Consider the following 13,986-nt stretch of genomic DNA (forward strand, 5'->3'; position numbering starts at 1 on the left):
GTAAAAGAGTAGCCCAAGCGTTAGCGGCGAGTTCTAAAGGCTAGCTGATTCTCCTCTAGTGTATCACTGCTAAATTGAGGACGGCTAGAGAAGACAGCATTCGTGTATCTTTTCACGAAAATTAAAAACAAACAAACGACAAACCACATCATCAGGATGTACGGTTTCAAGACGGTTATTACTGGTTTACTTTTAATGTGTTTATATCCCTAAAGCCTTTCAATTTAACCACTTAATGCTACAAAATATTACACAGATATGTTCGAGTAAATTATTTTTGCATGAGTAATTAACAACAAGTATGTTTTTTCAACAGAAACTAGCTAAGCAAGGCCCCTTGACAACATAGTAACCTAAAGAGTTAAGCAAATGTGATGATATAAATTAATATAAATGTTTCGATTTTGACTATTGCCTCAATTTTCCTATAATATAAATTCGTTATGACGAGAAAATCTACTTGTATAGAAATATATATATGTAAAAACGGCTGTAAGGTTTGAGAAAATTTTATGTAGTGGAGCAAACAACGTTTCGACCTTCTTTTTTTTACGTATATATTTATGATACAAATTATTCCAAGTTGTCACACTATAACAATTTCATATGTTAAGCTTTCTTTATATAACATTTTACCCATTTATTAATTGTATATTGTCTAAAAAATACACATGCTGTTTCACTGAGTCCAGCTTGGCTTCATAAACAGACTTTCTTTACAACTGTACACAACCATGTGATATTAAAGATAAGAAATGAGAGAAAAAACTAAATAGGTATTATCAGTAAAAAAATACACCTTCTTTAAAGTTATGCATATATCGTTTAAAATGACTGGAATCATTAATCAAACAATTAGTTAAGGAAACTGAACGTAAAAAATATTGGGTTGAGGAATAATTCGTGAGGGTTTTTTCAACTTAAAAAATATATTCATAAATGAAACGCTTTTACAAAATATTTCATGTCATTTGGTAGATAATTTTTTGCTCTAATAGATGGTGTTTTTGATTTTCATATGTCAAGTGGACAAAATCGAGCATTTTCGACACCATCTGCTTTTCGCATTTAATTTCTTGCAAATTCGTTTACAACAATGCATACTATATACCTAGGTATTACATGAAATAAAGTATCATAATAAATGTTTTGGGTGTAATGTGTTCATGCATTGTATAGTCTTGCATGTAATGCTTGAATGAAATTATTTTAAAACGCTCACGAATTATTCCTCAACCTTATACATCCAATATATGGCTATATATATATATATATATATATATATATATACTTTTCTTCTTACTTTTGTGTTATATCTAAAACAAAGTATTGAATCCGTTTGTCACTGAATGTTTCTCTGGCGAATTCAACAAAAGCTGGCTGAATATCAACAGCAAAAAGTTTCGTTACGTTCAGACAGTGTGGTAAAAGTATATTTTTAGTGACGTCACCGGGACCACATCCAAAGTCTAAAACAAAGTCCCAGTTAGAACCGGTCAGCTTCGAGGCGTAATATGATAATTTTGAATCTACCCACTCTAAATCCTCTCTTTGTCTATTTAAACAATACTGGGCTAATCTCGAATTCATTCTAAGAAAGTAAATTTTCGTTGTATGAAAACATCATATTAATAATATATAAATCCCTCACTTCTAAGTTTCTTTTTTAAATCTTTAGCTCACATTAAAAACATTTTATACAAAATAAACTGTACCTTTTACTCGTCGTAGTCACAGAACATAAAAATCAATCATAAGATAATTATGGTTGAAAAGAGGTATATTAAGTTAAAAAATATAACTAAAATTATATATGTAAAGTATAAATATTCTATTCTAAAGATCAATTTTTACGAGATAATTTTCGTTCTTGTTCATTTCAGCACAATGTTTTGCGCATTTTCGAACACAGGATCAAGAAACTCTGGATCTGGTTTTGTAATTCCAGAAACTTAAAGCTAATCCATCCGAGAACCTCGAGGTTCAAATGTTTTTGTAAAATATGATGAATGTTAATTAAGTTATTTAATGAAATTCAGCCACCTTATATTTCATTGTATTTTTACTAAATCGATTATCAATGTTCAAGAAATTTAGACTGCAAACGTAAGTAGAGTGCTTATTTTTGTACTTTTTTTTAAAATGTTTCTTGTGTAGATATTGTTAGAAAACTGTACAAACGTGAATATTCAAATAACGAATTCTCTTTTTGTGTAGAAAAACACATTTTCACAGACAAATGAAAACAGTGTGATTAACCAGAGAAAGTACAAGTTTCTCAAATTAAAACAAAGACAGAATACACATGAAAAATGTAAGGACGTAGTATAACGATAATAACAGTGTTTGAATATTTATACAATTGTTGTATTATTCCTTAGCTTTCAAGACCCGACATTACAACAGATTAAAAGTAGTTTAATATAAAACAAGAAAGGCCTTTGGGTTATCCACGTATGTTGTGTTCGCATTTTAACGTCTCATATTTTTTAAACTTATTCTGCATACAGCTCATGTAGTTTAGCAGGAGTCGATGGGTTTACTAACCCATTAAAAATCCGCGGTGAGTAAGCACATAAAATGCGTAGCATTTTCATGCTTTACGAGAAATATATATACATATACATTTACTCAGAATAAAGCCTTAAATGATAAAAACTGTGCTTAATACTCTTAAAGTTAAAGTATTTTAGCCTCGAATAATCCTATGTTAAATATTAAGGTTTGAGTTATCGATATAATCGTAAGTAACTTACATTGAATAAAATCTTTTCTGTTACTTACTTTAAAACTTTATTGCCCGATGTTTTTCATCACTCTCAATAAACACGGCGAACTTCGGTCCAAAGTCACGATATCTAATCTCCGACAAACAGTTTTTTCCTTAGTAATCAGATATACCAGAAAAAAATCGGGTTCCTTAATTAATATATACATGTGGTGACTGTACAGTGTTTTACTAACATGTGTATATTGATAAGTGAACTTTTTAAACATTATTTATCATAAATGTAAATTAATATAGATGAAAAACATCATGTAATAACTGGTGCTCTAGGACAAAGTATATTAATTAATTTTTGCTCTACTGCGATGATATGCTTGCTGTATTATGATAACTGTTTTTATATAAAAATATAACTTTAATTTCTGCCAAATGAACTCATTCGTGTGAATACAGAAAAATTCGTATCATTTATTTATTTATTTCGTCCGTATATGATTTCATTATTCTTCACTCAATTGTTATCTGTTCTTTATCTGTGACTTACTTGGTTGTTGCAGGCTTATCAGTATTATAGGTAAATGGTGATTTTTATTCCTTCAAAATGTTATAGGACACATCCTCTTTAAATGTGTAAATGACGTTTATGTTTTTGTCTTTAGGTGGTTTTGTGTTGTACCTGAAACCCTGTTATATTGTGCTTCTCAATACTGTCCCGACTTTATATTGTTTGCATATACTCTCTATATCTTTTCAAAAAAACTATATTTGCAAACATTTTCTTTCTTATCTTTGGTTATCATCTATTTCTTTTTCAAATGTTTGTGCTAGTCATTTTCAAGTAAAGGCGTGTAATGATGTATTTTTATCTTTCTTCTCGGTATCCTACATAATATGAATATAGTGGATTCTGAAAATTATTGAGAGAGTCAAGGATTTCTTTCTCTACTTGTTTTAGGGTAAAACCACATTTATCCCACATATTAGTTTACCTTAACTCAACTGAGATAAAATATGGACATAATTTGAATGAAAGCTGGTCCAATAATATTATCATCTATGATGTTCATGGTACCTGATATTGTGTTAACTATGTATGACACTTGTTATTTTACACGAAGGGCAGTTTATTGCTCTCTGGCCATATACAAAAATTACAGAATGTGAAATTAATGTTACAAAACCATATGATCGAAATCATTGTAAGGAAATATCATTCAAATAATCACCTTACTTATCGTTAAAATTTTTTAATTATTATGTTTATGACTGTATCTGGAAAAACTAATAAGTTTAAATGTAGTTTTGAAATATACGAAAACAGAATTTCTTGTTTGTAGAGGAAAAAACAAAAGCATTACTTGGTTTAGACGAACAGTCGATATACCCCACCCTGTTATTATGAGTAACCACATGACGACTTGTATAATTTCTTACAAACAGCGTTCTTGTATTGACGTCAAATGACGATAAGTGTTGCTATAATATTAGATTCTACGATAAGAAAAGTAAACAGTAAGTTGCACATTTCTTATAGTTAATTGTAGCAAAATAACAAGAATGAAAACATGTATAAAGAATTAACATGTGTCTTATGTGAATATATACTTATAAAGTTAGACGACACGTTCAATTATATTGAGAATTAAACGAGAAATCTCTCCAGGATGATAAAAGGATGTCAAGTAATTTGTTAGTTATAATATCTACCTTATTCTAATAATCTACAATACAGGTAAAAATGATATATTGAATTATAATGGTTAGCTCAATTTCTTGTGTAAACAAAATGGCAAAAATATGTTAAAAATGATATAGTAAATCTACAGAGATGGAAAAAACGTACGACAGTATTATACACTCGCAAAGATATAAATTAAAGTATAAGTACAAACAGGAAATGGTATATTTTAAGTTTACTTCTAACTATAAAGTTTTCTAGCTTTTGTGGCTGTTGATTTCTAGCACAAAATCATGTGCACTTCTTCCATCACTTTTATGAAATTTAGTCATTGCGAATCTACATAAAATGATTATTAAAATATTTGAACAATTTCTGGTGCAAATTTACTAGAAAGTTGAGTTAGATTGATATCTTCATAATAGCAGTTTTTTTTTTTATAATAAAGCACGAAGTTGTACAATGAGTTATCTATTCTCTGTGTACAGCTGGATATCAAAACTCCAATTCTAATGACATAAGTCTTCAGATATACACCTGAGCCAGTGGGTTTTGGGTATTGAAATTAAAATATTGTTTTCACATTTTTAGCGTCTAGTCGATTTTAACCACATTCTGCATATATATTCCGTAGCTAAGTTGTAAAATAAGTGGAGGTATAACTCGAAAAGAATATTGACAGACGCTTTTGTCAGATAACAGAGTGTGAAGCTTCTAGATTCGTAACAAAGAAAAAGAATTATTCTATGTGCACAATACTTATAACAGGAACTAAAATGTTACACAACGACAGTATAGTTACATAGCAACAGACACCACAATTATATAATTAAAAATATTCCTTCATCTTCAAGAAGGAGTGATCAAAATTTGCACAAAAGCCTTAGATGATACGAACTGTGATTAATAGTCTTACATATTTAGAATTGTAACATCTTATGATCTTAAGTTCCATATTAAGATTTGCATAATAAGAGATAATCTTAATTTACTAACTTACTTCGTATAAAATATTATTTATTAATTACTTTAGAACTTCCCTGTCTGACACCTGTCATTCACACTCTGTAAACACGACAAACTTGAGAACAACGTTTTGATCATCTTAGGTCATTTTCAGATTAACAAATAGACTTCACAATTCTCAGTTCCAAACTTTCTATGTTAGCCTGAAGATGACATAGGAAGGTTCAAACGTTGTTATCTACTATATTTGAATAAAATTCTTAAAACCCATAGCAGCCGTCTTCAAGGTCACGATTTCAAATCTTTAGCATCCTAATTAACTTTACGTCTTGTTTCTTTCAGCTGTTTACATAAAATATCTAAATATCTGAAAGGTTCTTAATTAGATCATCAACTACTGATCTCAACCTAGTAAATATCTAGAAAAGAAATTATTAAACTATATGCCTGAATTGCTTGAGTGTCTGGATCATCTCCATATATGGCCCGGCATGGCCAAGCGCGTAAGGCGCGCGACTCGTAATCCGAGGGTCGCGGTTTCGCGCCCGCGTCGCGCCAAACATGCTCGCCCTCCCAGCCGTGGGGGCGTTATAATGTGACAGTCAGTCCCACTTTTCGTTGGTAAAAAAGTAGCCCAAGAGTTGGCGGTGGGTGGTGATGACTAGCAGCCTTCCCTCTAGTCTTACACTGCTAAATTAGGGACGGCTAGCACAGATAGCCCTCGAGTAGCTTTGTGCGAAATTCCAAAAAACAAACAATTTCCATATACTTTGCTATTAGTCATATTATTATATAGACTACTCTATCGTGATAAACTATTGCAGTTAGGTTTATGCAATACTTGTTTGATCTAACGCAACTGAATTGTTATTTTTGTTGTTTCTTGTGTTTTTTCAAACAATGAAGCCCACTATCGCATGGGACGTTATAATTCTTTTTCCTCTCCCTCTAGTTTCAAGGTAGTTTCGTGTGTTCCATTCTCAGTGATGTCGACAAACCCACTTGTTGAGAAACTTATATGCAAAAACGGATCGTTTGGGTTGAGAAAATATTTTATATAGAAGAGCGAACAACGTTTCGACCTTCTTCGGTCAACCCAAACGAGCCGTTTTTGCATATAAATGTGTTCCATTCTATTGCAAATTCTGAACACAATTTTGTCTATATTATATTTATATATCCTCTCTTCATTTTACAAAAGAAACTTTAACAAAAAGATGTATGTTGTGTCTGTAAATTTCCTTTGCTTATGCTTCATGTTAATCTTTATTTGTAATTTAATGTCTGTTCGTGGAATTCATTTTAAAGTGGGTTGTATTGACGTATTCTCCTTCCGTGCATTTTCTATATTATAAACCTTGTTCATTCTAAAAGCTCTAGAGGGTGTACTACTAAGTCTGTCACGTATAAATAAATATACTTCTACCATATAATAGAAATGAACGTCCTTTAGCTAATGCATTAGGCAACTGGTTAACTAGCTTTTTTAAATCTGGTAGGTAAAATACACATATCATGTTCTCATATTACCGTTGCCAAAACGATTCACGTTTATAAGTAGTCTGAGTAAAAAGGTGGGAATGAAATCCTGGCTGTGTATGTGTAATTGACTGCACTCTTTAAAATATTATGGAGATGCTTAAGAAGTATACACTCAAAAACGTAAGATTTTCAAGGATTGTGGTTTCAATACATTGCAAAGAATAAGAGCATTGGAAGAAGCTAAAGGAAAATTTTATAGTGTGGCATAAGTGTAAATAGGTAATTCCACTCACAACTGGTGCAACATCACACGTATTCTGTAGTGCTAAATATTTTTCAAATAGCAGTAACTTCAGATTGGGAGGTATTGTACAACGTGTAAAGTCGATAGAGTGTAATTGTGAGTAACGAAAATTTAACTCGTGAAAGACTAAAGAGAAGTGAATTCTTTACAGAGGTGTTTCAATAAAGGTGTGACTTATAATCATGTAAATGGGATAGAATAATTGACCAGTAACGTATTTAAATTGATATCAGTGACGAAAGCCTGCAGGCTTTTGCTGAACCAATAAGTGAGAGGATATCAATGCTCATTTTGTTAAACATTTTATTTTGAGGGTTGATGGACGTAACAATACTTCTGTTGAGTGTGCCTATTATGTGTAGAATGTCATCACAGTATTTAGATATTTAGAAACATAAAGAACGAGTTGTATAAAATATGTAACCCATGTGAAATAGTAGCAGAGATTAAAGAATACACAACGAGTAGGATGCTCATTTGAAGAAAAACTGAATAAGTAAAGAAAGAGCCGATGCTCTGAAAATGATAAAATAGTAACAAATGTATTTCACTAAACGCCAAGGAAAGTGAAGACTAGATCATCAGGGGAAGCAACAATAAAGGATCGTTTAGGTAATTTTAGTGAAAAATCGTTAGAAGGAAATTCAAATGACACACAAGAGGGTCATAATAGGATGTTGACTGAAGTTGTTCAGATGTATTTTACTCAATGGACGGGTGGAATTAGGTTTGGATCGTTGATGACTTGAAGATAAAATAAGAATCACAACAACAGGAACAGATGACAATACATCCTCGCAGTAGAAACTGGTCTACTGAAAGACTTTTAGATACGTACAAGTGATAAACACACAGAAAAAATGTTTAAACATAAAAACTACCCATATGAAACTCATCAACTGAACTGAAAGTAACAAATCACTAATGACTAATAAACATTTATGGTAAAACTCATTTCATAGAAAGTACTATGTGTGGTTTAAATATATAGCACATTAATAATTACTAATGATTTAAGGGTTAGGATATTTCCAAATGATCAAAAGAATATCTTACGGCGAGTAAATGTAAAGAATATTTTTTAATCAGTACAACCTGAAATTTACCATTGCACTGCTTAAGAAGAAAGTAATCATTTTCTAGATTATCCACTGAATTAAAGAGCCTAAAATAATTAGTTTTATTCTTGCTTCTACAAGAGAGAAACTTTATGAAAACCACTGAACTCCGTTGCAATGATATTTAACAATTCATTTTAATTAAAAATCTGTAATGGTATATTGTACTGCAACATTTAAATAACACCCATTTTTACGTTGAAAATACTGCAATTTATTCAATGTAATGTGTTTGTTGGAAAGTAATAAAATCTTAAGAGTGTTTCTAGAGTCAGGAGCCAGTGCTCTAGTTATTTTATGTTTCAAATTTCTACTTATGTAATTTTTCCGTGACAGATGGCATATTATGATTGCTTGCGCTCGGTTTTTTCTGATAATTTTGATTTCTGGAAATACATATTTTCATGTTTAAATACATTAAATCCAACTGAAAATATTATAACTTGTAAATAATTCCTTTCTTCAAAAGAATATATTCTAGTGTTCTGAAATTAACCTGGATCTTAAAAACTCAAGCAATAGTGTAGAAAAGAGAAGTTAAAGTAACTATTTAAGTAATAGTTTGTTTGTTTGTTTTTTAGTTTCGCACAAAGCTACTCGAGGGCTATCTGTGCTAGCCATCCCTAAGTTAGTAGTGTAAGACTAGAGGGAAATCATCACCACCTACCGCCAGCACTTGAGCTACTATTTTACCAACGAATAGTGGGATGGACCGTAACATTATAACTCCCCCACCGGCTGAAAGGGGGAGCATGTTTGGCACGACGGAGAATCGAACCTGCAACCCTCAGAATACGAGTCGTACGCCTTACTTAACACGCTTGGCCAAGCCGGACCCATTTAAGCAATAGATAGCTACAATTAGTCTGAATTCATAAATAGATAAGGCAGTTTTAAATGAGTATAATAAAAAATTAATTCAAAGACTGAAACTTTATTTTATTAAACTTTACACCAAATTATTTTTTCGATAATGCCGAATTTTCCTGTATTTCTTCACCTTTTAATTTTGTTTGAATGTACCTTCCACTAACCCATCTCTCAGTTCTGGAGCTAGTACGATCAATCTTGGAAGCAGACTCGAGGTGTCCATAAAGCTAAACTCAAGCCATCATGTTGGTTTATGTGTAGGTTTCCAAGACAACTGGACCTGAATCTAACATAATATTTGTATTACTTGCACCCTCGGGATATCTGGAGCACTTTATTTGAAACAAAGTTCATGCACTCAAATTCGAATCAGTAGAGTAAAACTAGGTGCACATGCTTTTACGTTACGCGCTAATGTCCTAAACATAATTGGCTGTAGCGAAAGACTTTATTGGATACGTTTGGGATTTCTAGGAATCATAAAATGACCTTTAACCCTCATGTGTGGTTCCTATAACTGTTTCTTGAGCAGTATTGGTAAAATAATAATATTCTAGTATACATTCTTCTTTATTAGATTATTTCTATTATTAATAGCTTTTAACAACTCAAGATGTCTACATTGATCAGAACTCAAAAAATAAGCCAAGTAAATCATGTGAATATTAGTGTTTTAGTAATTAATCTAACTCGCACTATTAATGTGCTATTGATTTATCCGTTTCGTACTGTTTCGTTGTTGCATCTTTAGCAACTATCCCCAAAATATCTAAATTTGGCATGAAGAACATTTTTCATGTTAGTCGTAAGTCCACGTGGCTATAAGTGAAAAACAATCATAATGACAATATATATATATATATATTATATAATCTACTAGTGTAAAAACTAAGATTTATGTTGTACCTTCCAGTTACATATATGTTTTTGTTTTGTGAAAGTGAAGGAAGCTAGAAAACAAGAGTTTGCGACCTCACACTTTGTTATAGTCCTGAATCCAAAACACATTTGTAATATCTCTAAGTAAATAATCCGCAGTCCTGAAAATTATTAGTTTTTTTTTATAGCTCTATTGGTATTTCTTTGTATAATGTACTTTACTATAAACAATGAACTGGTACATTAACAACAAATAATTAACTGTCAAAAGCTATCAAACGACTCCAATGTGTATTTATGAAATGATGAATAATTACGAAACCTCAGACGTTATTTTTCTAGATGTAATACAAGATTCATCGGGGATCTCTGTTAGCCATAATCTTTGCGCTACAATTCATTTGAGAATTCACGTAATACATAAATTCTTTGGTGCGTGGCTAAATTATTTGCCTTTTCTTACATGTAAGTTTTCTTCTTAGAATGCCACCCAGTGGCTCAGTGGTATGTCTGCGGACTCACTACGCTAAAAACAGGCTTTCGATACCCGTGGTGGGCAGGGCACAGATAGCTCATTGTGTAGTTTTGTGCTTAATTCAAACAAACTTCTTAGAATATGAAAAAATCGGTTATTTGAAGTGTTAAACCGGACTGAGAAAAGAATAGGTTTAATTTTTCCTGGTAAAAATAGTAAAATTGCACAACGAACTGTAAGTGGATAGAGGAGCTAATAAAAATCAAAACTGTTTGGAGAAAATGAATCCCAATACCACAGAAGTCCATTGCATCTAAAATACAAATATCCTTTGGAACTGTATGTGTGGGTGTTTTTTTATAGCAAAGATTATCAGAGTCTATCAAACTTCACAGTTAAATACTCCAAAGTTGTATTAAAACGAGATAATGAAGTTTTATTATTATCTAGGACAAAACTTATGTATATATATATCTTCCTAAGTGTCTTGAAAGAATATATGATTTATTTTATTTTTGCTGTTATAATATTGTGGAGAAAATAACGTAGACGCAGTGTAAATTATACTTACATATTCTTACACACTAAGAATCTATTTTTCTACCAGTAAAATGAATTAACGAATAATAAAAAGTTATTTTTTGTTTGTGGGACAATATGATTGTTTAAAATTAAAGGATATTACTGTCACCATAAAAATCTATATTGATTGCTTTTCAACCAAGTTACAGTTGCCAAAACTATCCCATATCTTGAGATGAATCAGGAATATTTTTAATTGTAACATTGTTTGTCGTAATATCGGTTTTCTTTCACTCAAAAATGACATATGTAAACTATGATAAACCAGAAGTAAATAAATTTCATTACTGTTATAAATATTTCATTAATAACCATCTTTCTTCAAATTCTAGATTAACTGGTAACTCTAACCCTGTACATAGTCTTTATTTAATCTAATAATTAATAACATCTTAAAAGTATATTGTGTAAGACACGTTAACAACATTTAACTATAATATTTGGACTGAAGTAAGATAAGGAATGACTGTAACATCACCATTGTGAGTAACTTTATATTTCTTAACTGTTTCCTTATAAGCTTTCAAGAATTTTTCGAAATTTTCCAGTGGTATTCGTTTAATGGTTTCTTCGGGCAAAAGGGACTAATAGAAATTTGCAAATAATTAAAAAATTCCCAATGTGACTAACTGTAAAGAATATTCAACAATAAAGATACTTTTAAGTTTAGTGTTCCACTCCTTAGTAAAGAAGTTGTCATTTCCTGAATTACCTACCGAATAAAAAAGACATTTAATAGTCATTTTCGTGCTTGTTTCTTCTAAAAGAGAAACTTTAAGTTAGTCAGTGAAACGAGCTCAAACATATCTAAAAATGAATTTTTAATTGAAAATATATAATAGCATATTACAGTAGAATACTATAACTTTGAAAAACTCCCACTTTTAAGTTATAACAGCACGACAATTATATTCCAAGGAAAACATGTTTTAGTTTGTAATACCATTTTTGACTGTTTCTATTGGATTTTTTCTTTTATTTTATAAACCATAAAACCTGAAATTTATTAATATAACACGATTATTAGGAAATAGTAAAATTCGAAGGATTTTTAGTGTTCCTTGAGTTATATACTAACTGTCTCGTTAGCTTAGTTAAAAATTTCTCCTTATATAATGTGAAACGTTTACCAACTCAGATGGTGTAATATCGCTTATATTGATACGAATTTTGTTACTGAATAGAACTGGTTTCATGATTAAATAACACAACAGTGTGGGAAAGAGAATTTACAAGTAACTCAATTTAAGTAATAGATAAATAGATCTACAAATTTAATACGTAAATTATCTTCAGCAACTTTGTGGTATCTGTGCAGCAGTTACGCACGATTGGTTAATTTATAAAGAATTATGACATGAGACTTTAATTTTAACCTTTGAAGTTTTGTTTCCTTATTTTTTCAGTATTTAGTAGTATTTACTTGTCCTCGAGACAAAACGTGCTCTGAATTAATATGGCAAATATTTGTATTTGATTAAGCAAGACGTATGCATGTTTAAGTAAGTGAAAAATGTCACAGTTAAAACTTACAGTTGTGAGATTATCACAATTTGATTTCCGTGTTTGATAAAGCTAACTATAAGAATCCATATCCGAAATATTGTATTGAAAAATATGCTTAATTAACACTGTTTTTGGGTTTGCGTGCTTCAGGCTCACAGTGACGATGGTCGAGCGATTAGCTGAAAGGGGACCCCTCCCTGATTTTCCAATCTCTCTGGCTTGTCTATCATGCAGATTGTGCGTCATCATATATGATTACAAACAAACTCGTGTACGTTCTTCCACTTGCATGTGATGTGACCGGTTCCGACTGTAACTTCAAATCCACATTCTTTTGCTAATTTCTTAAATTCATTACAATAATCTTTCGACATTAGACTAACAGGAATGTATATTTCTATCCCGTATTATGAAAATACAATAATTTTAACATTTTGTGTACTTTCTCTGTAATACTAAATCTTTAAATTATTAATTTAAACAGTTTATTGAGCTTATGAAAATACATTGATCGATATCGTTTATATTGACTTTATTCTGTCCTCAGATTAATAAAATATAAAACTTTATTTCAATCTATTTTTGTATTTTAAAATTGAGACGTTGGAAATTAAAATGGCCAGTTTTGTCTAAAAAGATGTTATTTCTACATATTGAACTTCAGCCTTAAAATCCAACTTCTCTTCGGAGATGTCAAACGTCATTTTTATGATAGTCTAATATTTCAATACATGGCAAATATTTTGTGATATTGCTTGGACAATTAGAAAATAGAGCAACTTCTATATATATTTATTGAAATAGGATTTTTATGTTTTCAATGACAATGAATAATACCGTTACAGAGACAAGCAACTATTACATATTGTGAAGCAAGTTTCTAACTGTCACTACAACTGTTCCAGTTTTATATATGATGTCTAAATGACTTGAATTCACCTTTAAGGATGAGAAATCATGAACGTGGGGATATTTTAAGTCAGTTTTTTATACGATAAAATACATAATACTGAAATTAAGATGACTTGCGAAATATTTAACTATTAAAAACGTTGAATAGATATATTTAATGTGTTCTAACTATATATACATAATATGTAACAACAAGTTAACGGATTTAAGTAATTTAAGTCATTGAAGTAATATCCATTCATCATTATCACCCAATGGCTTAGCGAGAAGTCGCAACGTAATAACAATAAAACGTGGAATTGATACACACTGTGAGTAGAACATAGGTTGCAGATTACGTTGCTTTGAACATAAAAACAAAGAGAATTTTGAAATAGTATTAAAATAAATGAACAATATTCAAATTATACACAAAAATAAAATATAATTATGAGAAATATCAATTCTTACAATAAAAGTATTGTTTCCACTATTCATTTTGTGACA

At 30.7% G+C, this 13,986-nt stretch overlaps 1 protein-coding gene across 5 annotated transcripts in view; it reads right to left on the bottom strand.

Annotated features, from left to right (window-relative positions):
* The window catches only part of LOC143239612 (juvenile hormone acid O-methyltransferase-like), a 44,144-nt gene extending 41,225 nt beyond the window's left edge, over positions 1–2,919 (bottom strand). For all 5 annotated transcript variants that reach the window (XM_076480890.1, XM_076480889.1, XM_076480886.1 and 2 more), the window contains exon 1: positions 2,785–2,919. The gene's annotated coding sequence lies outside the window, so the exon portion shown is untranslated. The remainder of the gene's footprint in view (positions 1–2,784) is intronic.
* Between the last annotated feature and the right edge of the window lie 11,067 nt (positions 2,920–13,986).

Source organism: Tachypleus tridentatus, chromosome 13, assembly GCF_004210375.1.
Source record: "Tachypleus tridentatus isolate NWPU-2018 chromosome 13, ASM421037v1, whole genome shotgun sequence".
Lineage (NCBI taxonomy): Eukaryota > Metazoa > Arthropoda > Merostomata > Xiphosura > Limulidae > Tachypleus > Tachypleus tridentatus.